This window comes from Protopterus annectens, chromosome 13.part0 (assembly GCF_019279795.1).
Source record: "Protopterus annectens isolate FY-2018-M chromosome 13.part0, PAN1.0, whole genome shotgun sequence".
NCBI classification, from domain to species: Eukaryota; Metazoa; Chordata; order Ceratodontiformes; family Protopteridae; genus Protopterus; species Protopterus annectens.
Window position 1 is genome coordinate 580,516,933 of NC_056747.1, and position 25,927 is coordinate 580,542,859.

General features: G+C 45.0%; 1 protein-coding gene across 1 annotated transcript in view; it reads right to left on the reverse strand.

Moving 5' to 3' along the window:
• Nucleotides 1–25,927, reverse strand: part of NCBP3 (nuclear cap binding subunit 3) — a 1,620,559-nt gene that overhangs the window by 913,670 nt on the left and 680,962 nt on the right. The gene's annotated exons all lie outside the window — the stretch shown is intronic.

The following is a 25,927-nucleotide window of genomic DNA, read 5'->3' on the forward strand; positions in this document are numbered from 1 at the left end:
TTTTTTCAACAAGCTGGATACACTGTGTTGAAGTAGAATACATTCAAATAGAATTAGAGACATTAACACAGTGAACTACCTAACACTGTCCCTAAACACAAAACTCCAATAGTTAGCATTTTCCTCTTTTGATTAATGCAGTTACAATTCTGATTTACAAACATGACTATTCTTAAACTGTAGTAAGAATTAAAGCAAATGTCTAAAATCTTAAATCTATCATTTCATGACATTTCAAAAATGTTTTCACTAAAAGTAACACGTGCGGTACCACATTTGAATAATTCATCCATCGTTCGGAACCTATGTCTCTAATGGACACAGGCAGCCTGTAAATTGTTCATCTCCCAGGCCCTTGCATACACTTAAGGGCATCAGAACTTGTCAGAGAGTTGAGATGCATGGCTAGGCTTAAAAAGGCCCTTGTGGTCATTAGCTTAGTAAACACCTATGAACCTATCACTACTTTAGTCCACTTTCTTTTATTCCCTTCCATACATGCCTTGTTACTGTCTTGTTAACAACAAAATTATCAAATCACCATCTCTGTACGACTGACTCTAATAATTCAATAAATTGCAAGCAGTAAACGTACTTCAATTTATGTGCAAAACGTTTAGCTCTTGCTTTTGAACCTTTACAGTTAATTCTGCCTTGTAACCTACTTGATTGACAGCAAATCAACACTTAATTTTGCCATCAGGTGAGAAAATGTACTTATCTAGAAGTCAGTCACTTTTATTTTTAACTCGGGTTTATACTATGCATACTTGGGAATATTCTAATTTTATATAGCACATATCCCACTACATGTGTATTTATTTATATATATCTATATATCTATATATATATATATATATATAAAATCTATCTATCTATATATATATATATATATATATATATATATATATATATCTATATATAGATATAGATATATATATATATCTATATATATATATATATAGATATATATATATATCTATATATAGATATATATATATATATCTATATATAGATATATATAGACTGAAATTAAATGAAAAACCTAAAGATTGAAGTTTACTTTTTGTGGTCGACTTTGTAAATGATCTCTGCAAATTTATTTATATTTGTTTTCCAGGGTAGAGCACTGATCTCCATAGAACTTTTTTCAGACTTAGTCTGCGAGTGGTGTCTGGTTAAGTGACTTGCTGAGAGTCACACTGCTAGGCAATGGAGGCTGAGGGAATCAAACCTTGTACTACTGGACCATAGGAAAAAACAAGTTATGTACTTATCATAACGTTCCAAATGTGTTGTCTATTTTCATTCTTCCTCAACAATTGGGTTTGGATCCAAATCAGCAGTTATTTTAAGCTCATGGCTAAAAAGGGCTACAACTCCTCCCTTACCCATAATGTAGCAACCCTTAACATAACTCAGGTCGTTTGCTGGTGTACATAATGTAAGAAATATTACCATATACTGTAGATAAAAAGCCATAATCTGGAGATCAACATAAAGGACAGAGGTATCCATATAATCTCTCACTTTTCCAGAGATCAATTGTTAAAAGGATGGGGGTTGGTGGGGGGGTGGGGGTGGGGTTGAGGAAGGAGGATGGACATGGACAACACAGATGGAACATTATGGTTTTGTACATAACGTCATCAGATGTCAGTTTTCATTCACTCCTCAACAGTTGGGATAGAGTCCCCAGCTACCTAAAATCCTGGGTGGACTCCAAGGAAGGATATTCCTGAACACAGCTGAGTCTAAAGCTGCTCTTGACCTCGAGACCAGATCCAGTTTATAATGAGTAATAAAAGTACGAGGGACTGGCCCAAACTGCAGCTGCACATATGTTTTTCATAGAAGCCCTAGCTAGAAATACTTTAGTTGCCAATGACCTAGGTGAATGGGCTCTTAATAGTTTTGGTAGGGACAGGCCCAACTTGTTGTAGACAAATGCTATGCCAGTCAACCATCTGGTAGAGTTAACTTTTGCCACTGATTTGCCTAATTTGAATCTGCAAAGGAGATAAATAATTGGTCTGTTTTCCTAAAATCCTTTGTTCTGTGCAAGTAAAAAACACAACTGTCTGTGAACATCTAATAAGTGTAGTGTATATTCACCTCTTGTTGTGAATTTAGGGAAGAAAACTGGCAGATTAATGGTCTGGTTGATGTTACATTCTGACACCACCTTAGGAAGGAAAGAAGGGAGGTTTGGAAGACGAAGCTTGTAACTGAAATTCTTGAGGCAGAAGTGATTGGTTCTATAACCCCCCCCCCCCAAAAAAAAATAGTTTTCCAGGTCAGAAACTTACGATCACATTTTGCTGCTGGTTCAAAGGGGGAAATGAATTAAGGCCTGCATACCAGATTAAAATCCCATCGAAAAGTCTTTACACTTGCACGGAGGCCTCAAGAGAAGTGTGCCTTTCAAGAAGGCTTTACAAAGTTTGGATGAAACCAGAGAAGAGTTCTGAAACCCAGTAAGAAAATTAGACATGGTTGCCAATTGGACTTTAATGGTTGAGAAGCTAGCTCCTTCAGTGAAAATGGTCACCAAAACCTCTGGAACACACTGTACTGGGGCAGAAAAAGGGTCAATATGTTTATAATTCGCCCCCCCCAAAAATCTTTTCCACTTACTTCTATGGTGGAAGTTTTATGGGAAGATAAAAAGGTATGATGAACAAGGTGATGAAAGCATGGGTTGTCTGGCTATTAAAGGAAGTGGAAAAAACACTCTGTTAGCTTGAGGTTAAAGATATCCGGATGAATAATGCCTGTCGGGTAAAGTCTGGAATTGGATCCAGAATCCAAAGGTGGGTAAATCAGATGAGGCCAAAGAAAGGGGAACCAAATTTGTCAAGGCCAATAGGGTGCAATGAGGATGACTCTGGTCTTCAACCGGACAGCTTTCTGCAGAAACTTGGGGGTTGGGGGATAAGTACAGAGGATACCTGGGGGCCAATTGTACTACCACGCTAGATTCCCCAGAATGCCCTACGCTATCAGAAACCGGTTGGTTGAATTCACCCATTGCCATACTCTGAAGGCTTCTTGATACAGGGGGCAAGATCTGGTTCCTCATTGTTTGTTGATGTACCAGACCGCTGACATTATCTGTCTGGATCGCAACTGTCCTAAAAGGGACACAGTCTTTGAAGGCCTGCAATGTTAAGAGCACTGCACTGCTCTCATTTCCAGGACATTATTACGTCTGTTGGCTTCTGGTGGACAAAGTGCCTCGGCCAGTCTTCCCCAGGAAATTCCCCCTCCACTCAATCTGGCAGGCATCCGTGGTTACTATAGCCTTGAGTTGATGGAGAATGAAGGGACAGGCCTTATAAAACCTGGTCTGCCTGAATCCACCACCAAAGGTATTGCTTGCATGCCTGAGTGATTCTTATGTAAGCTGACACGTTGGTAAAGAATAGACTATTATGCTGCTAACATCAATTAAAAAATTCTCATGTGAAACTTGCTACAGGAACTAGAACTATAACTGCCAACAATGACCCCAAGGATTGAAGGATCAATGGGGCTGAGATTGTGGTACTGGATATTAGGGTACAGGACGTTTTGAACCCAGCCAGTTTGACCCCAGCATTAACAGATTCTAAAACTGTATCTGTAAAACTTTAAACATGTGGATCTAACATTAGTACAGTATAAAAACCAGAAAGTACAGTTTTGTACCTACCATAAATGTAGATGTCCGAGAGGAATGCATCTGCAGTCCTTACAAATGGGTTGTCCTGTCGTCAGGCAGCCCTTCGGTCGGCCGGATTCCAAAGTCTGGGTCTGGCTTCGGCTGGTGTCGCACTTCACCCGACGTCATTGCGGCAGTTCTTCGGGTATAAAGGCAGCAGCCGACGCCATTTTCCTCAGTGTTTCTTGCCCCAGATGCCAGGTGCCCTCCTGGATGGCTAAATTTGGATAAATGTCAAATAGTAGAGAGCAAACACACAAAATAAGCATGTATGTACATATATACAAACAAATACACCATAATAGATCCCCCCCAAGCTAGCTGAAGATTGGTAAGTACCCTAGGAGTACCTCAGAGGGGAAGGAGGGTGGGTAATCCTGACTGCAGATGCATTCCTCTCGGATATCTACATTTATGGTAGGTACAAAACTGTACTATGTCCTTCAAGGATGCATCTGCAGTCCTTACAAATGGGTAGAATACCATAGCTAGACTAGGGGAGGAGGAAATGAGAGTAGATTATGGTGTAGTTAGTATCCCTTGCAAAACAGCAGTGGCAAAACCAGCACGGGATCTAGAGTATAGAGGTAGATTATAATGCTTGGCAAATGTATGCACGGAGGTCCAAGTAGCAGCCTCTATAATGTCCTTGGTAGCCACTCCTCGTAAGAAAGCTGTGGTAGTGGCTGTAGCCCTTGGGGAGTGAGGCCTGATGTTCTATGGAGTTTTCTTTCCATGGTAGGAGTAACAAAATCTAATGCAATTTCCTATCCATTTGGAGATTGTCTGTTTAGAAATTGGTTTTCCTTCCTTTCCTGTTGCATATGCTACCAGAAGCTGGTCAGTTTTTCTATTGTTTTTTGTCCTGTCCAGGTAGTAGCGTAATTGTCTGTGTACATCCAAGGTATGCAAGAGTTTTTCTCCCCTGTTCTGTGGATTGGGGAAGAATGTAGGAAGGTGGATAGCCTGATTTAAAGAGACTCTGGATACCACCTTAGGCATAAATGTAGGATTTGTTCTCAAGGACACTCTATCTTGATGGAAGATCAGGAAGGGTTGTACTGCCATTAATGCCTGTAGTTCAGAGACCCTTCTTGCTGAAGTTATTGCCAGCAGGAAAGCAGTCTTCCAGGATAAGTATTGCAATTCTGCTGTAGCTGCTGGTTCGAAGGAGGTAGAGTCAGTTTTTCTAGCACAAAGTTCAAGTCCCATGCTGGCAATGGAGGTTTCCTGGGAGGTTTTACATTTTAATTCCTCTCAGAAACTGTCTGAGCAGAGGATGAGAAGACAGGAGGATCTAAGCTGTATTCTGCTGAAATAGCTGATGCATGTATCTTGATGGAGGAATAGGACAGGCCTGTATGAAAGAGCTCCGCCAAGTACTCCAGGATGTTGGCTATGTTCACCAGTGTCACATCTTGCCCCTTTGCAGTACTCCAGATGAGATATCTTTTCCATTTTGCTGCATAATTCTTTCTTGTTGAAGGTCTACGAGCCTCCAGGATTATGTCTTTAACCCTTTGGGATAAATTTGGGTTAATTGCTGTTATGTAATGTTCCAGGCAGTTAGCTGCAGAGTTTTTAGGTTTGGATGCAGGATGTTGTAGTTGTTCTGTGTCAGCAGTAATGGGATCAGGGACAGTGTCCATATTTGCTCCCGAGACATGCTCCTCAGCAGTGGATACCAATGTTGTCTTGGCCAGTCTGGGGCTATCAGAATGATCCTCGGACGTTCCTCTTTGATCTTGAGAAGCACCTTGTGCATCAAAGGAAGTGGTGGGAATGCGTATGCTGTCAGGTTTTTCCAACTGAAGGATAGAGAGTCCACCTTCCAAGCTAGTGGGTGGTAAGTCCTTGTGCAGAATTTCTTCAACTGGTGGTTGAGTGGGGATGCAAACAAGTCTATTTCTGGTAATCCCCATTCTCTTGTGATGGTTTTGAAGATGTCCGGATGCAACATCCATTCGTGGGCATCTGTTGTAGTTCTGCTTAATATGTCTGCTAGAATGTTTTCCTTCCCTGGTAGGTAAATTGCCTGTAATTGAATGTTGTAGCTCAGAGCCACATCCCATAGGTCCAGTGCCAACCGGCATAGAGGGTATGAGTGTGTGCCTCCCTGTTTGTTGATGTACCACATAACTGTGGTGTTGTCTGTCCTTATCATCAACTGGCCTTCGTGGAGAATAGGTCTGAATGCTTGGATTGCCAATTTTACTGCCATCATTTCTTTTAGATTTATGTGCAGATGCAGCTGGTCTTGAGTCCATAGGCCTTGAATGCACTTGCCCATCATGTGTGCCCCCCAACCGAGGTCTGAGGCATCTGTCGTGATGGCTTGGTTTGGTTGACTTTTGGAGAAGGGCAGTCCTGTGTTTGATTGACAGGCCCGAGCCCACCATAAGAACTCTTGCTTCAGGCATGGGATCATTGGAATTTTGGTTTCTAGGCTGTGCTTGTGTTGAGACCACAAATTCTTTAGGTACCACTGTAGCTTTCTCATATGCAGCCTGGCATGAGGGACCAGTATTATGCAGGATGCCATGAAGCCTAGAGCTTGTAACACTTTTCTTGCAGTTAGTTGGCTCTGCTTTGTTAATGCCAATAAGTAGAGAGGAAGTTGCTCTTTCTTTTCTGTGGTTAGAAATGCCATTTGTTTTGATGTGTCCAATTCTGCACCCAGAAAGGTTATTCTTTGGGATGGAATCAGCCTTGACTTTTTTGTATTGACTGTATATCCCGGGGCTTGCAGCAGGTAGATGACTCTTTGTAAGTCTCCTGTTAGTTGTTTTTTGTTGTCCGCTTGTATCAGGCAGTCGTCCAGGTAGGGACAGATTTGAATTCCCTGAAGTCTGCAATGAGCGATTACTGATGCCAGGCATTTCGTGAACATTCTGGGCGCAGTAGATAAGCCAAAGGGCAATGCTGAGAATTGATAATGCTCTGATCCTGCAAGAAATCTGAGGTATCTTCTGCAAATTGGTCTTATGGGGACGTGCAGGTATGCCTCCTTGAGATCTAGAGTTACCAGCCAAGACTCCTTGCCCAGCATGGGAAGAAGCTGCTGTAGGGTCAGCATTTTGAATTTTGGAACAATGAGGAATGTGTTTAAAGCGGACAGGTCTAGAAAAGGCCTCCATTTGTTTTCCTTTCTTGGTACCAGGAAGAGCCTGGAGTAAAATCCCTTTCCTTGCTCGGTAAATGGTACCTTTTCCACAGCTCTCATTCTTAATAATTGAGATATTTGTTTTAGAGCTTCTGTCCTTTGAGAAGGTGGAAGGTTTGGCATTCCTCTCTTTCCTGGTAGTGTATGGAAATGGAACCTGTAACCTTTGTCTATAGTCTGCAAAATCCATTTTTCTCTTGTAATGCAGTGCCAGTTTTTTGAAAATAATGTTAGCTTTCCGCCTAAGGGTGCTTCTAGTTGTTCCCTGGTAGGCGGTGCCACCGCCAAGTCACTGTGATTGAGTTGCTGTAGTGGTGGTGGCTGTATCGGTGCCTCGTTGGTTGTTACCCTGCCACTGGCGACCCCTGTAGGCACCCCTGGATTGGTTTCTGCCTCTAGAGCCTATTCCTGCCTCTTTGTGTCTTAGAGGAGTCCGGAAAGGACCAATTCTTGGAGGGCCAGTTCCTGCTAAACCTTGGAGGTTGAACTTGTAAGAAATCTTTGACTGTCTGCACAGATTTTGCTTTCTCTTCCATCTTTTTTAGTACCTGCTGTGCGGGGGCACCAAATAAATTGACCTTGTCCATAGGTGCATCCAAAAACTTAGATTTGACATGGTCTGGTAATGCCTGTTCTTTCAACCATGCATGCCTCCTGATAACTGTGCCAGTCATGGCTGATCTAAAGGAAGCCTCCAGTGCATCATAGCCACATTTTAAAGAATGGTTACTAACTTGCTGTATGTTATGTAACATTTCTTGAATATACTTTTTATCTAAAGATTCTTCAGAGGACAGCTTTTTAGTCAACTGGTCAAGCATAAACTCTTGATATTGAATCATATGAAATTGGCAGTTCAAAGCTCTAGCTGACAAAGTAGCAGAGGTGTAAACTTTTTACCCCATCTCTAAGGACCTGGAATCCCTTTCAGAAGGGAGGGTTTTAGAAGAAGTAGCTGCTACAGCTTTAGGGCCCTGGGAGATAGTCTCTGGATCTGCAAAAGGAGCCTTATATAAGTGGTGATGAGTGTCCGGGACCCTGTAGTACCTATCGGGCTTAGCAGGCCCCGCTGGAGGTAAAGTATCAGGAGCAGTGCAAGCATCATTAAATGCATCATCAACAACAGATAGAACTGGAGGTATAGCTAAGGGCCTATGCTGTGGCAAGTGTAGAAAGGTCCTAAGCCTTTTTCTAGAATCTGAGAAATCTTGGCCCTGCCACTGAAATTGTTCCCTCATAGCATGCAAGGTTTCCCCAAAGGAAAATTCCTCAGGAGGAGAGGCTGAAGGGATGGACTCCTCAGCATCAGAGTCTTTGTAAGGAGAATAAGAAGCCTCAGGAGGGTCTGTATGATCTGAGTCATCAGAGGAATCATCTGTGGCTACTGGCTCAGGGGGCTCTGCTCTAGGCCTCTTTTCTGGAGGAGGGAGAGAGGCCCTGTCTGGATGAGGCTGGGCTCCACGAATTAAAGAGATGAGATCCTCTGCCAAAGAAAGCATATGGGAGCTGGTGCTGGGCCTGTGAGAGGGGGGCTTGGCAGGCACAGGTTTTGATGCTTTGGCTGCTTTAGCCCTGGCAAAGGCCTTAATAGACATAGCTGGAGGAGGCCTAGCAGCTCCACGTGCAGGGGTGGAAATATCTAGGGGAATGGTGTCTGACAAATCCTGTGAAATCGCGACAGAAGGTTGGATTTCAGAAGCCGTTTCTACCAGGTTAGAAGAGGCCTCGGTAGAAGGCAAGTTATCGGCTGAAGAAAGAACCGCTTGCTCGGTTTCGGCCGAAGCCGAGACACTCGTGGTTTGCTTAACCCGAGTGTCGGTCCTTTCGCTTTTTGAAATTTGAGTCGGAGGATCCGTGGCATAATGTAGGCAAAATCGGAGCCGAAAATCTGTTCAGCAAAGTCCGAGCGACGTCTAAGCGTCCGTCGGTTAAAAGAAGTACAGGCTAGACAAGCTGCTACGTCGTGGTCTGGGCCTAAACAATGTATGCAGTAGGAGTGGAAATCTTTATGAGGTATTTGTTTCCCACAAGATAAACAGTTATTAACTTTCTCTGACATCGGCTGAGGCAAGAAAGAGTCCCCAACGGGGTACTTAGCTTTATAGAAGTCTTCGAAGTAGTATTCGGTAGTAGTAATCTCTGGATCTGACCGACCAGCACTTGCGAACAGCTTCTGCTTCGGGCGCCGCGCGGCAAGAAAGACTGAGGAAAATGGCGTTGGCTGCTGCCTTTATACCCGAAGAACTGCCGCAATGACGTCGGGTGAAGTGCGACACCAGCCGAAGCCAGACCCAGACTTTGGAATCCGGCCGACCGAAGGGCTGCCTGACGACAGGACAACCCATTTGTAAGGACTGCAGATGCATCCTTGAAGGACATCAATGTCTACAGAATAAAACCATTAGAAAAGTACAGTTTTGTACCTACCATAAATGTAGATGTTCGAAGATCCACATTGCTGCAGTCCTTACACTTGGGTAGTCCGCTGTCCTCGGTCGGCCCGAATATCAAAGTATTAGGCTGACGTCGGTCAAGGCGCTTAAGACTGACATCAGGACGTCAGGGTACAAATGCGCATGACCGACGTCATATCCTCAGTCTTTTCTTGCCCCAGATGTCAGAAGACCCTAAAAAGAAAGGTCAAAACCAAAAGACAGCAAAACCAACCAACCACCCTTGCACTAATTATATGTACAATATATACGATATACACAATATTTACAACCCAACCCACACAACCACCTCTAACTACACGGGGGAAGGAGGGAGGGTAAATTGGACTGCAGCAATGTGGATCTTCGAACATCTACATTTATGGTAGGTACAAAACTGTACTATGTTCTTCATCTCACATTGCTGCAGTCCTTACACTTGGGTAGAATCCCAAAGCAGAGGTAAGGGAGGATGGCAAAACTATAGAGCAGTAGGAGCTGCCAAAATGCCCTGTAAAATTGCAGTGGCAAAACCAGCCCTAGATTTAGAGTAAAGTGGAAGGTGATAATGCTTAGAGAAAGTATGCACTGAACTCCAAGTAGCTGCCTCCAAAATATCTTTAGTCACACCCCTTAAAAAGCTGTAGAAGTGGCAGTAGCCCTAGTGGAATGAGGCCTAATCCCAGCTGGAATCTCCTTACCATGATGGGAATAACAGAAAGCAATACAAAACCCAATCCACTTAGAAATAGTTTGTTTTGACACAGGCTTGCCCTGAGAACCCAAAGCAAATGAAACAAATAACTGCTGAGACTGCCTGAACCCTTTAGTTCTGCTCAAATAATATCGCAACTGCCTGTGTACATCCAAAGTGTGCAAAATCTTTTCCCCTTTATTTTGGGGGTTTGCATAAAAAGTAGGCAAATGAATAGTTTGGTTTAAAGCCACACTAGAAACCACTTTAGGCATAAAGGAAGGATTAGTACTAAAGATACCCTATCCTTATGGAAAATTAAGAAAGGCTCAACCGCCATAAGGGCCTGTAATTCAGAAACCCTTCTTGCAGAGGTAATGGCCAACAAAAAACAGTCTTCCATGATAAATATTTCAACTCGGCAGTAGCTGCAGGCTCAAAAGGTTGTAGAGTGAGTTTCTCCAACACAAAATTGAGATCCCAAGCAGGAGTAGGAGCTCTACGTGGGGGTCTTATATTCTTTGCCCTCTGAGAAATTGCTTAAACAAAGGATGAGAAAACAATGGTGGGTCACAGTCAGAGTGAGCAGAAATTGCTGCAGCATGAACCTTAATAGAAGAGAAGGACAAACCTTTGTCCAGTAACTCAGTAAGATATTGAAGAGCCACACTTAAATTAGGCTCAGAAACATCAAATTCCTTTGCTGTACTCCAAAATAAAAATCTCTTCCATTTATCTGTACACTTTCCTTGTACTAGGCCTTCTGGCCTCCAAAATAACATTCAAAACTTGCTGTGGAAGCTGAGACCCTCCAGGGTTCAAAACAGAATATGCCAGGCTGTTAGGTGAAGAGAGTGAAGTTTGACATTGAGTAAATGACTGTTCTCCTGAGACAGCAGGTGTGGAATTGAAGGCAAAGGCCATGGAGGCTCCTGCCAGACTTCTCAGTAATGGGTACCAGTGCTGTCGAGGCCAATCTGGAGCTATTAAAATCATCTTTGGCTTGTCCTGTCTGACCTTTAGGAGTACCTTTGGGAGGAGAGGCAGAGGTGGAAAGGCATACACATGAAGATTGCTCCAATTGAAAGAAAGAGCATCCACTTTCCAGGCTGTGGGATGAAACCTTTTGTGCAAAACTTTGGCAGCTGGTAGTTTAGTGGAGAAGCGAACAGATCTATGTCTGGAGTTCCCCATGACACTGTCAATTTCTGAAATACATGAGGATCCAATTTCCACTCGTGGGGATCCATAATTCGTCTGCTCAACACATCTGCTAAGGAGTTCTGTGCTCCCGCAGAAACCTTGCCTGAAGATTTAGCTGTAAACTGAGAGCAGTCTCCCACAATATCATTGCTTGCCTGCATAGAGGATAAGAATGTGTTCCCCCTTGCTTGTTGATGTACCACATGACAGTTGTGTTGTCTGTTAGAATCAACACCTGCCCTGGAAGAAGTAAATCCTTGAAAGCTATTAATGCAAATTGGACTGCTAACATCTCCTTTAAGTTGATATGTAGATGTTGTAGTCTGGCAGGCCACGTGTCTTGTATCCACTTTCCATTTAGATGAGCTCCCCAAGCTTTGTCTGAGGCATCTGTCGTTAGAATCTGACTCGCCTCTGGCCGGGTCACAGAGAGTCCCTTGTTTAGGTGACATTCCTGAGCCCACCACAAAAATTCCTTTTGAATGCAAGGTATTATCTGAATGACAGTGTCCATATCCTGGCAGTGCTGTGTCCATACATTTTTGAGATACCATTGTAGCTTCCTCATATGCAGTTTGGCATTGGGAAGCACCAGAATACAAGATGCCATGAACCCCAAGGCTTGAAGGACTGTCCTTGCAGTCAGCCTGGACTGATGAGACAATTGATGGAAGTAAAGGGAAAGATTCTTTTGTTTGTCCGGGGTCAAAAAGGCCATCTGGGATGATATATTCAGTCTCACACCCAGAAAGCACATGTCCTGAGAGGGTACTAGACTGGACTTTATTTCGTTCACAGAATACCCCAGGCATCTTAGCACTGCTATCACATACTGCAAATGATGAAGAAGTTCGTCCCTTCCTTGAGCCAGAATCAGGCAATCGTCCAAATAAGGATAGATCTGTATTCCTTTTAGCCTGAAGAAAGCTATCACTGGAGCCAGAACTTTCGTGAACACTCTGGGCGCAGTAGATAAGCCAAAGGGCAATGCAGAGAACTGATAATGAGAAGTCCCAGCCCGAAAACGCAGATACTTCCTGCAACTTAGCCTGATAGGAACATGAAGGTAAGCCTCCTTGAGATCCAGAGTCACCATCCAGTGATCTTTGCCCAGCAGAGGTAAAAGCTATTGTAATGTCAACATTTTGAACTTGGGAATGTCCAGATAAGTGTTGAGGATAGATAAATCCAAAATTGGTCTCCACGTGTTCCCCTTCTTTGGTACTAGGAACAGGCGAGAATAAAATCCTAGGCCCACTTCTGGCAGAGGGACCGGCTGTATGGCCCTTATTTGAAGCAGCAGAGAAATTTGTTTGTGAGCCTCTATTCTTTGCTGAGGAGGAACGTCTGGCATGCCTTTGAAAGGAGGCAAGGTATGGAAATAAAACTTGTAACCTTGGTGTATGATATCCAATACCCATCTGTCTTGGGTAATTAAACTCCAATTTTCCTTGAAGAGTGCCAACCTTCCTCCCAAAGGTGCTGCCAGACGAGAAGGCTCTGGCAGCTGAAAAGGTAGGTCATTGGGCCTGTTTACGAAAGGACTGGCCCCTGCCCTCACCAAGACTGTGCAGGTGAACTCCTGTTCTAGGCCTGAAAGAGCCCTGAGCTCTGCCCCTACCACGCCTAGATCTACCCCTAGACTGTGAATCATAAGAAGGGTACGTCCACCCCTTAGCAGGCCAATTCCTGCTAAACTTCGGAGGCTGAACTTGCAAAAAATCTTTAACAGTCTGCATAGACTTAGCCTTGTCTTCCATTTTCTTTAAGACTGCCTCCACAGGTGAACCAAACAACACATCAGACTGTAAAGGAGCATCTAAAATCCTTGTCTTAACATGGTCAGATAAATTCTGATCCCTCAGCCAGGCGTGCCTGCGAAGAACTGACCCCAGTGACAGCCACCCTAGACGAGGCCTGTACAGCATCAAAACCACATTGTAAAGAATGCTTACCCACCTGTTCAGAAACATGTACCAAATCTTGTAATTCTTTACACTCAATACCTTCCGCCAGAGCATCTACCTTAGACTTCAATTGAGAAAGTAGATAGTTTTGATATTTCAACATGTGAAACTGGCAATTCGAAGCCCTCATAGCTAAGGTGGAAGAAGTATAGACTTTCTTTCCCCATCTATCCAAAGCCCTGGCCTCTTTATCTGGAGGAACCGGATTTTTTACAACAGAGGCCTTGACACCCTTAGGTCCCTGACTAACAGTTTCTGGGTCCGCCCTAGGACTCTTATAAAGATATTTATGAGCTTCAGGCACCCTGTAATACCTATCCGGTTTAACAGGAGCAGGAGGCAAAGAATCAGGATTAAGTGAAGCCTCTGCAAACACATCTTCCACAACATCCAGAACAGGAGGTATAGCCAAAGGCCTATGCTGGGGTGAAACAAAAATTCCCTAAGCCTTTTCCTGGAATCAGAGAAGTCCTGACCTTCCCACTTAAAATGTTCCCTCATGGAATGAAGTCTCTCTGAAAAAGAAAAATCCTCTGGAGGAGAAGCAGAAGGAGTAGAATCATCCACATCAGAATCAGAATAAGGAGAATACTCCTGCAAGTCTTCAGCCGAAGACTCTGAAACATCCGAAGCCTGCTCAAAACTCCCCAACTCTGGTTCCACCCTAGGCCTCTTATCAGGAGGGGGCAAAGAACCTCTAATCAAAGTAATTAAATCTTCTGCCATTTTAAGCATGTGCTTCTTGGGCACAGATCCTGATGAACTAGGAGTGACACCAACAGAAGCTAACCCTGGCCTGCCTCTGGGAGAAGCCTTGGAAACAGAAGGAGAGGGCCTAACCACCCTAGGAAGGGAGGGGAGTACAGTAACCTGAGAAGCCCCTTCAGCCTGACCTGCCTCCTGAGAGGCCACATCCTGCAATAACAAAGTCTCCCCCTGGGACTCCTGAGAAACCTCCGGCGGAACCACCGGTTCCACTGACACCTCTAAAGAACCGGCGTCCGGTACGGACGACTCTTCTTGCCTGGGTTTAGCTGCTTTGTCTTTGCGCTTCTTGAAGAAGGGCCGGAGCATCCGACGGCATATTATAATTGCACCGCTTCCGAAGACCAACCTGGCACAATCTAACCTTCGCTTAATAGTGCGTTTATTGAACCTAGCACAAAAGCGACACCCAACAACGTCGTGCTCAGGCCCCAAACAAGGAATACACAAAGTATGATAATCTCTATGCGGTATCTGTTTCCCACAAGAAATACAGTTATTCACTTTTTCTGACATCCGGAAAACCACTGAGGCAAGAAAAAACTAAAATATTCCCCAACGGGGTACTTAGCCAACTTTGACTCGGTCTGAAACTCCGAATTCGAAAAATTTCAGAACGGCACTTGCAACGCTGCTTCTGCATCGGACCATGCGGCAAAAAAGACTGAGGATATGACGTCGGTCATGCGCATTTGTACCCTGACGTCCTGATGTCAGTCTTAAGCGCCTTGACCGACGTCAGCCTAATACTTTGATATTCGGGCCGACCGAGGACAGCGGACTACCCAAGTGTAAGGACTGCAGCAATGTGAGATGAAGAACATCTTCATGTACGCTATGTAAACATTAAAATCTGCTAGATTCAATACCGGAAATGACAGTAGTACATGACAGTACGAGATTAAATCAAAGAATATGAGCCATAAACAAAGAATGTATTGCCAGCATGAAATCTTGCTAAACTGATTTTACACACAGAATGTATTGCCAGCATTAAAAAAAAAAATTGTGCCAATCACACAAATTTAGAACACCTACGTGGAGCTGCTCACAATTTCTTAATGGGCTAACTAAACATAATGAATGTGTTAACTTCCTAATTAAAATTCCAAATTGATTTTATAGTACACGTTAAAGTAATATTTACATATTAAATAATGTTACATAAATTAATATTTACTTATTAAAATGTTAATGTATTAAATTGCAGCATAAAATTCTAAAGGAAAATATTTAACAGTAAAATGCTTTTATTAAATTTAATTGGGGTCAAACAGTCCGCGGTCAAGCTATCCAATAAATAGTCTCAGACAATAAATATATATTTATATATGATACTGTATTCAATTGTATTGGAGTCAAATCGTCTGGGGTCAAACTGTCTGGCTTCTGCATATTATCTTTCTGACCTAGAATCGTACAGCTTGCACTCTCAACAGATAAAGGGAAGCTGTCGCTGAAATTGTGTTGAAGATCACTCGCATGAATTTCAATGCCTGAATCGGTTGTAACTGAGATTTGTTGTAATTTATTGTGATTCCGAGATGGGAGCATTTGGCTCTTATTATTAGTAGATGGTTGCTTGGGGCGGTAATGACCCAGTTGTCCAAATATGGAAATACCCGGAACCCCTGCAATCTCAAAATGAGCTACCACCACTGTCATGCATTTGGTGAACACACTGGGGGCTGTGGTGAGACTAAAGGGCAGTGCTCTGAACTGGTAATGATTGGCTCTTAGCAGGAAGCATTAAAAAAACATTTGGATCATCTGTTCATTTTTATTCCTGAAGGTCTATCGAGCACATCCACTCTTCCTTGCCCAAAAAGGGAAGCATGAAGTGAACTGTGACCATCTGAAAACCTGAGTGTCAAACTGATTCGTTCAAGTTGCTGAGATCCAGAATTGGTCTCCAGTCCCCTGTTTTCTTTGGAAATAAAAAGGATCTTGAGTAAGTTTTGGATTCTATCTGGTCTGGGGGAACCTCTTGGATGACACTTTTTCTAGCAACTTTTGTATCTCTAGTGCTGCTGCTTTCCTCTGATTGGGTTTAACATCAGGAAACTTGCATGCAGATGGAGGTTGAAGGGAAAGGGTAATTATGTAACCTCTGGAAATTCCTCTCCACCCATGTATCTTTTGTGATGTCTAGCCAGGCTCTCAGGTGCAGGGGATAAACAGCCCCCAAATGCCTCCAGAGGTAGACAAATCAGGCCTCCTTTCAGGAGTGCTGGTAAGGTTTGCCAGAAAAAGAATCTCTAGACCCCTGAAATTGCAGTCCTCCTCTGCTGGGTGGGTGGCATCTTTCATTTCAGTTCCCCCTCTTCCTTTGGGGGAACTATCTCCACACGGATATTGGAAAGAACCCTGGGATTTCTTGAACCACATTCTTCCTCCTCGCTGATTCCTGTAACCACATTCTTCCTCCTCGCTGGTTCCTGTAGGTCATTTAAGGGGTCGAAAAACATACTCCCACTGCAGAGAGTGGCTTTCTGATCTGCTCGCACCTAGAGTGGGTGCCCTTCAATTTGGGGCCAAACAAGGAGGTACCGTCAAAAGCAGTATTGACAAAAGAGGACTTGAAGGGTTCTGCAAAGTCACATAAGCACATCCAGGTATGCCTCCTAATGGAAATGCCTGAACCTGCTGCTCTTGAGGTACCCTCAACAGCATGAGAGAAAAGCCTCATGGACAAATTTGAAATGGACTGAACGGCTGCCGACTGTGAGGCCACAGAAGCTTGAGTCTCAGCAGTACTGTTCCCAGAAAGGGATTCTGACAGGTCCTTAAGTCTCTCATAAGTTTTGTAAAGTGTGCCAAGTAGTTCAACAACCTAAGGGCAAAGGTCGCTAAAGCATACGCATGCTTCCCAAACCTGTCCAAAGCCCAAAAGTCCCTGTTCGAGAGATGGACAGAGGAACTTTGCTCCACAAGTTTTCTTGGTGGCCGCTGCCATGACTATAGGATCTATGGGCATTCCCTTGCTCCAGAACGCTCTTCCTACAGGTGGTGCCAGAATGCCATCCGGTCTCTTGGGGAATAGCTCAGCTGTGTCAGGCTCTTTCCACTCCTGCCCAGAGATAAAATCAATGAGCTGACTGCCGAGCAGAGTTCTCTATGAAGTAGACAGGCCACACCCAAATGCCTCCAGGAATACCAATCCCTTTGGGGAAGAATTGCTGGCAGACCAACCACCCCTCTGCTTAAGGATCTCAAGAATGTCTCCAAATTATATGTCTTCAGGTGGTGATCTTGGGGACCTTTCCCCTTCGAGGATCCTCGGTGACTGATTCCTGAGGGGAAACCAACTGCCTCCTCTTCCACTTCCTCTTCCTAGGGACTTCTTCAGTGGGATGCTGCAGAGAAGTATACGAAAAGATTGTAATACCCTGCTGGGTAACCTGGAGACTTTGGGCTGGTTGCCCCTGTGGTGTAGAATGTTGAGGCTCAAGGCATAGAGACACATGGGATCCAGAGGGAAGATCTAAGGGAGTAGGGGCCGTTTGTCCTGCAGAAGCAGAGAAAACTCTCTCCACCACCTCAAAAGCAGAACACCCCAGGGAAAAAGAAACCAACAAAGCTGAGAAGCCATGCTTCTGCCCCATCCACTCCATCTGCCTCAAAGGCATTCCACCTGAGGAAGAGGCGGTAGCCCAGCTATCCAGTGCTGAGACCGAGGGGTAGAGATGGTTCTGACAACTTTGGAGTTGACTAACACCTCAGATCCAACAGGGACGTTACGGCTCAGAGTCATCTGGTTCCAAAACCGTTGGAGCATTCTCAAAGCCAAAGATGAATGGATGGCTGGGAAAAGGAGCAGAGACTGGTAGAGTAGTGCAAATAACGACTTCCTGACCCGAAGAAATAAGAATTGGGAAAACAGTCATCTGTATCTGCGCCAAGAGAAATTTCCTCATCGTCCTGTCCACATCAGCCTTGGTCAGACTTCTGGAAGAGCGAGAGGAAGTGATTGATGGAGGTTCTTGGAGTGCTGGCTCGGATCAAGGTACAGGGAGGGAATCATAGATCGAACTGGATCTATCAAACAGAGTATCTTGTTCTCGGTAAGGGCTTCAGATCAGACAAGCTAGCATCTGAGTAATCCTTTTTAGAATTGAAGCTGGCTGGATCGGAGCAGTCTTCGAATATGACTTGCAGTGCTTCTTCCAAGGTGGTTCTATGGGAGGATCCAACGAAGATGTTGAAAAACCAGAAGGTCCCAAAGGCTTTTGCAAAGGCTCCTTATGTTTAAATTTGGGTGGTTGAGCACCAGAAATAGCCTCTGAGAAAGAATGGCAGCAGACCTTTCATCATCAGCTTGTTCTTTCTATATGTGATTGCTCTGGCATTAAAAGCTTTAGAGATACAGCAATCCATTTGATGATGGTCCGGACCTAAAAAATACATGCATAAAGCAAATGCAACTGACACGAGTAACTTGAGACCACATTTTTGCATTTCTTAAAGCCAGATGGACCTCTTTCACTTTTTTCACGCATAACTCTAAAAGAAAGGAATACCAAAGCTATATGTGTGTGTTTTTTTTTTTTTTTTTTTTTTTTTAAAACAGGAAAAAGTTAATAGAAAATAATTTATACCAACAATGGTAACTGTAGATTACTACTACTCAATAATAATAATAAACAACTGCAAATACATTATAATAAACGCCAAATACTTTGAGGAACTTTTAGTTATGTACTTGCCATAACTTCGGATGTATGGGATCCATCTCGCCTACATTCATAACAGATGGGTTCGGAGCCGAACCATCGGCTCCGACTCGGCAACTAATACACTAGCACGAAGTCTCTCATTGGCTGGGCTACTCCCTATCCCAGGATGCACTACACCTGCTTCCCCAGATCTTGTTTGTTCGCTTTCATACATCCATGCAAACACAGAAAAACTAGTAGTCACTATAACCAACTAAAGTTCTTCAAGAAAGATCACCAAAAAGGGACTACAGGTCCTCTAAATCCGAATGGAAGGGGGAAGGAGGGTGGGTACTCATGAATGTAGGCGAGACGGATCCCATACATCCGAAGTTATGGTAAGTACATAACTAAAAGATGTAATGGGATCCTATCTCGCCTACATTCATAACAGATGGGACAGCGTCCCTAGCACCTAAATCCTGGGTGGCTCATTGGAAAACACTCCTGAGAACTGTGGAACCAAAGGAAGCCCTGCCTCGAGAAACCACATGCAATTTGTAATGAGAAATGAAAGTGTGCGGAGAATTCCAGGTTGCCGCAGCACAAATATCATCTATTGATAATTTGGAGTGAAAAGCTACAGAAGTAGCCATTGCCCTGGTAGAATGAGCCTCGACTGGAAAGGGAAGCTCTTTGTTAGCCTGTGAATAAATAAAAATGATACAATCTTTAATCCATTTAGCTATGGAGGTTTTTGTTACTGGTTGACCCAATTTGTTCATTGCAAAGGAAACAAACAATTGATTTGATTTCAGCGTGTGGCGGTTCTATTCAAGTAAACGCAGTTGTCTATGTACGTCCAATTGATGCAAGGTCTATTCTGCGTTATTAGAGAATTCTGGGAAAAACACAGGAGTTCTATAGTTTGTTGAATACAGAAAGAGGAGGCCACCTTTGGTAAAAGGAAGGGTTTAATTTCAATGAAACTCTATGCTTGTGAAAAATCAAATAGGGAGGATCAGAACAAAGAGCTTGAAGTTCTGAAACTCGCCTGGCAGAAGTTATGGCCACTAAAAAGGCCGTTTTCCAAGACAGAAATTTTAAATCACAGGTAGCAGCTGGTTCGAAAGGACGGGCAGTTAGGGCAGCAAGAACCATATTCAAGTCCCAAGGGGGGACAGGATGAGATAATGGAGGCCTAAGGAGCCACACACCTTTAAGAAAAGCCTTACAAAGTTTGTGAGACATCAATGAAGGTTCAAATGAGGCATGAAAATTAGAGATCGCTGCTAGCTGAACCTTAATGGTAGAAACTGAAGAGCCCAACTGAAAAAGGAAGGCCAGAAAATTCAGAACCTCCGATATTGGTGCAGTGAGAGGGTCTATACCCCGTTCCTGAGCCCAGAAGGCAAACCTTTTCCATTTGCTGGAATAAAGTTTGATAGTGGAAGGTTTATGAGAAGAAGACAATATGTGGACCACGTCTGGAGAAAGAGCATTGTCTCGGACTAAGGATGGAAGTGGAGTAACCATGCTGCCAACTTCAAGGACCTGAGAGACGGGTGAAGCCGTCCTGACTGATGAGTCAGCAGGTCTGGCACCGGATCCAGAAACCATGGACCTTCTATCGCATGCCTCTGTAGGAAAGGGAACCAAACTTGACGAGGCCAGTGCGGGGCAATCAAAATCATCTCGCTCTCCAGGTAAATGGCCTTCTGTATCACCCTCGGTAGGAGGGAAGCGGGGAAGGCGTAGAAGACCGGGGGGCCAAATGTGGGTCAGAGCGTCCCTGGGAATCTGTCCCTGAGAAGGGAACAGCGTGAAGAACTCTCTGCATTTCGCATTGTGAGGGCTGGCAAACAGGTCGCAGTAAGGGAGACCCCATCTGTCGAAGATTTTCGCAGTTACTCCCTGGTTGAGGGACCACTCGTGGGGTAAAAGAATGGTCCTGCTTAATCTGTCCGCAATCACATTGGATTTCCCCGGTATGTGCGTTGCCATTAGAAAGCAGTTGGTAGCTACCGCCCAGTGCCAAAGTCTCATGGCTTCTCTGCACAGTGGGTAAGACCTGGTTCCACCTTGCTTCTTTATGTACCACACCACCGACATGTTGTTGGATAGGATAGCAATCGGGCCTTGTGGGAGAGCGTGATGGAGAGCTTGGAGTACCAAGAGTACCGCTCTCATCTCCAGGACATTGATATGCAAATGCGTTTCCTGGATCTGCCATGTGCCTTGGACCGACCTGTCCAGGTAATGACCCCCCACCCTACCTGGGAGGCGTCCGTAGTCACAGTGGCAACGGGACGTTGAGGTATAAAGGGTCGCCCCTGGTCGAGATTGGATTGGAGAAGCCACCAACGCAGATCTCGACGGCAACTTTCCGTGATCATGATTAAATGGTTCAAGGGAAGTTCCTGATAAGACCATTGAACCGACAGTAGCCATTGTAAAATTTGCATGTGAAGTCTGGCCAAGGGAACTAAAAGTATGGTTGACGCCATCAAACCCAACAGTTGTAGAATCTGATGGGCCGGGGCTCTTAGTAGGGGAAGACAGGATTTGACTTGATCTTGTAGGACCTGAATTCTTGCTGCCGGTAAAAAGGCGTGCATTCTTTTTGTGTCTAAGTCTGCGCCTATAAAAGTAATACGCTGAGATAGCTGTAGTACAGATTTTTGCAAATTGAACGTAATCCCTAAGAAACTGCCCAAGGTGAACGTGGCGCTGAGCGCCTGGAATAGTAGATGCTCGGAGGTGGCAGTAAGGAGCCAGTCGTCTAGATATGGAAACACTTGGAATCCCAGACTTCTCAGGTGAGCAGTTACCACTGCCAGACACTTGGTGAACACCCTGGGGGCTGTGGTGAGACCAAAGGGCAGTGCTCGGAATTGGAAATGACTGACTCGAGGCGGCGTAAGTGTCTCCTGGACTCTTGAGCTATCGGAATGTGATAGTAAGCATCCTGGAGATCTATGGAGCACATCCATGCATCTTTTCCAGCAAAGGAAGAATAGATTGAAGAGTGACCATTCGGAATTTGGACTTTTTTACAAAACGATTCAATGAACTGAGGTCCAAAATGGGCCTGAAGTCCCCTGTCTTTTTTGGTACCAAAAATAATCTTGAGTAAGTTCCTAATCCGATCTTGTCGATGGGGACAGGCTGGATGGCTCCTTTTTCTAGCAGCTTTGAAACCTCTAATGCTGCCTGATCCCGCTGACTGGGTGGTACGTCCGGGATTTCCCTTAAAGAAGGGGGGGGGTTTGTTGAAGGGGATGATGTATCCTCCGGTAATAATGCGAAGCACCCACTGATCGCTTGTTATGGATTCCCAAGCTTGTGGGTGCGCCGCCGTCGACCCCGACTGGCTCGAGATGCACAGTCGGGCAACAACTCAGGGCGCTGGTTGTATGAAGAACCATGAAAGGAATCGTGGTCTCCAGAGTTACGGGGCCTCTGCCACCTCTGGGCGGCGTCTTCCAAATTTCCCCTCCCTGCCTCTGGAGGGGGAATCACTGGGTGGAGTAGGGAAAGACTTCTGAGATTTTCTAAACCACATTTTCCCTCCTCTCTGAGCCTTGGGGTAAGGCCTAGAAGGAGCGGAAAATCGGGCCCCAACGGCAGTCAAAATCTTGCCCTCCTGCTCGCACTGAGTTAGTGTGTCCTTCACCTTGGGTCCAAACAAAGATGACCCATCAAAGGCGTCGTGAAGGAAGACTTGAAGGCCTCCATAAGCGAACACAAGCGTAACCAGGCATGTCTCCTGAGGGCAACGCCTGTTCCCGCTGCTCTACTCGCCCCTTCGGCCGCATAGGAAATGAGCCTCATGGACGAGTTAACAATAGGAAAGAGGGTAGTCATCTGAAGCCAACAGTCGGGGCCAGCGCCTCAGGTAGATTACCAACAAGGGAGTCATTTAGCTCTTTGAGGAGATCCCTTTGGAGCCTCATAAAATGACATAAGTAGTTCAGCGACCGTAAGGTAAAGGCCGCTGAAGACAGGGTACGCTTCCCGTACCTATCCATGCTCCTGGAATCCTTATTAGGAGGATGAACAGGCGTTGAAGCCTCTGCCACGTCCTGCTGTGTGGCAGAAGCCACCACCAAAGCATCTACAGGCACACCCTTTGTGAGAAATTCCTTCTGGGGGGGGGGCTGACAAAAACTTATTGGGCCTCGCAGGCACCGGTTCCACAGAATCAGGGTGTTCCCACGCCCTTGAGAAACCAAATCAAGGAGTTCATCGAAGGGCGGAGACACCCAGGAGGCGGAAGGCTGGGCCCCAAAGGCCTTGAGGAAGACTGACTCCTCAGCTGAAGGGGTTTTGGCTTGCCAGTCACCTCTCTGTCTCAGAATCTCCAAGATATCTGAGAAGGAGATATCATCCGAAGATGATTTTAGGGACCCTTCTGCGTCATCGAGGTCAGTATCCGATGTAACAGACTCATCTTGGGAGTCTCGTGCTTCCTCTTACACAATTTCTTCCGTGGGGGTTCGTCCAAAGCAGTTTGGACGGACCACCCAGAAGAAGGAACCCCGATGGGGGTATCCTCAGGCCCTGGGGCCCCGCTGCCGGGGAGCTGCAACACAACAGAGGCACCAGTCTCCAAATCTAGGGACGGTGAGGTAGAATCTTGCTGAACCAGCAAAGGCATGGCCAGCGCGCTCCTCATGGCCTCAAAGGCCGGACCTCCAGAATCCAAGGAGGTCACTGGTCTAGAGGCCACGATGGCACTGGGAATTCCAGAAGCTGATGCTCCGAGAGGAAGACTAGGCACCGAAGCACCCAATCCCAAAGTGTTCCCCTCGGGCTCGGCTGAAGAGGTCGTAGTACCAAACCCTGAACCGGAGGACAGGGTAGGAAGCACAGTCAGAACCGAGAGACCTCGAAGGGGTCTCTGCTCCGACCGTATGGCTCCGCTTTGCTCCACCACCACTGACTCCAACGACTCCGAGGAGGTTGGAGGAGGAATCGAATGTGTTGGAGGGGGGATCGGCTCCGAAGCTAACTGTGCTGGAGCCGAGACCAATTTAGTAAAAACTGGAGATTGGAATAGCCTCTGTATCACCCTATCCAGGTCCGAATCAGAGAGTCTCGATGATTTAGAGGAGGTAGACAATCGAGAAGACTTTCCTCTCGGCTCCGAGAGAGAAGGGGACCGGCTCCGAAACGGCTCCAACGCTATCGGCGCCGGTTCCACCACAGCATGGACCACCATCGGCGCCGACGGAGTTTTCTTCGGAGCCGAGGGGGAAGAGTCTGAGCTGCACACCTCCACCGGCTCCGAAGCCATTGGAACCGATGGAGGTGATTCACCTCTCGATACTCCAACCTGCGGCTCCGAAACCAATGGAGCCGAGGCAGGAGGTATCGAGGCAGACCCTTCGACCCTCGGCCCCGAAGTCAGTGGAGCCGAGGAAGAAGAAGTCAATTTTGGCTTTTTAGTAGACGGCTCCGACGGACTTGTTGGAGCCAATGATCTTTTCTTTTTGGAAGCAACAGGTGGATCCAAGGCTTCCTCAAAAGAAGGTTTAATAAGCCCTTTCAAAATTAGCTTGTTCTTGCGTTCTTGAAGAACTCTAGAGGAGAACGCATGACAGACGCTACAAGTCTCTTGCAGATGTTTCGGCCCCAAACAATAAACACAGACTGAATGGCTGTCTGTAATGGACATTTTATAACTGCACCGAGTGCATTTTTTAAAGCCTGACTTTTGCTCCTTAGACATAATACAGGCCCTTCAACAAGTAAGTTTTTTTTTTTTTTTTTTTTTTTTTAAAACCTGACTTTACAACAACAAGTAAGCACTATAAACAAAATTGCACCAACTGAAAAGCGTGAGACACACTGGCGCGAGTACTGAGGAAAAAATTTACCTCACAACAAACAGTCACAGACAAAACAAGTTCAACGGCCCAAAGCCCTCTAATTTAAACGGGCTTGGCCCGAAAAACAATTAACCAAAAAAGTTAATTAAGGCTGAACAGCACTCAAAGGTAGGGCAAAGGCCCTCTAACTTAAACGGGCCTTGCCCGACTGAAAAGAATAAAGTACCAGAAGACACTCAAACACACAAAATATATAAAATAGTAAGGAATAGCTGTTAAAACAGCTGTTTGGTTAATATAGACAAAAACCCCAAGGTCAAAGACCAATAAAGGTAAAAAAGAACCACTTAGCTCCAGCCAAGTCGAGACCACGTCCAGCTTGTAAAGCGGCAAACGAGATCTGGGGAAGCAGGTGTAGTGCATCCTGGGATAGGGAGTAGCCCAGCCAATGAGAGACTTCGTGCTAGTGTATTAGTTGCCGAGTCGGAGCCGATGGATCGGCTCCGAACCCATCTGTTATGAATCTAGGCGAGATAGGATCCCATTACATCACTGTTTTACAGTTTTGTGACAGACGGTACAAAAGAAAGTCGTTCCTTAAAACCTTCAAGAGGGGTATTTCTGTGAAACACAGAACTCGGTATTACTGGGAGAACACAGACCATATATAACATAATATGAGTCATGCTTCCAGTTTGTTGTCTCTCGTTCATTTTTTGCCTCTCCAAGTAGACACTGGTTTTCCTCATAAAAAGATTACCTAAGCTCGTAGAAATGAAAGAGTGGTAGTTCAAGGAGCGCTTAGTTCAGGGAAAAACGTAAGAGTGAAGGAAGCAATACGGTTATTAAAAGTTCTTACTCCAAAATTGAACAATCCTAGTGAACCAGGTTTTTCTTTTGACAAAGTTCTACGTTTTACTTCACTTAGTCATCCACTGTGCCATTAGTCTTCATTACAAGTATCCGTTGTCCCCAAATCTGTTCCTGCTCATCCTACTAGAAAATGGTTGTGCGAGTGAATTTTTACAGAGTGAGTATACACTTTCCTTGAGCTCGATGGGATATTCACACATGATTGGTTAGGTGACCCCTAAGAGGCAGTCCCTACCAGTTCATGTCAGTGGTCTTTTCCTTGATGGCCAAAAGTTGTGAAAACTACCTTCGTCCTTTTCTCTGACAAACTATTTCTGGACCCGCAGCGGAGGTAGGGGGGGGAAACAGGACTGGTTTAACTTGGTGGCTGCAAAGGAATTACTTTTTCACTTCATGTAGAATTCCTAAAAGGGTAACAGTGGGTTTCCTCTATATACCGCTACATGTATGAGTAGACAACATTTAGCCACTATGAAGCAATGAAGGAACACAAATTGACAGGCTTTCCGCAGATAGGAGCGCAACCAATGGTTAACACAACTGAGATGACCAGCCCTTCTCTGAAATCTAGGTGTTGAGGAGGGAAGAGTAGACCAGTGCTCTAGACTGGGGGAACCATGCAGTTTGAAGGCTGGGTT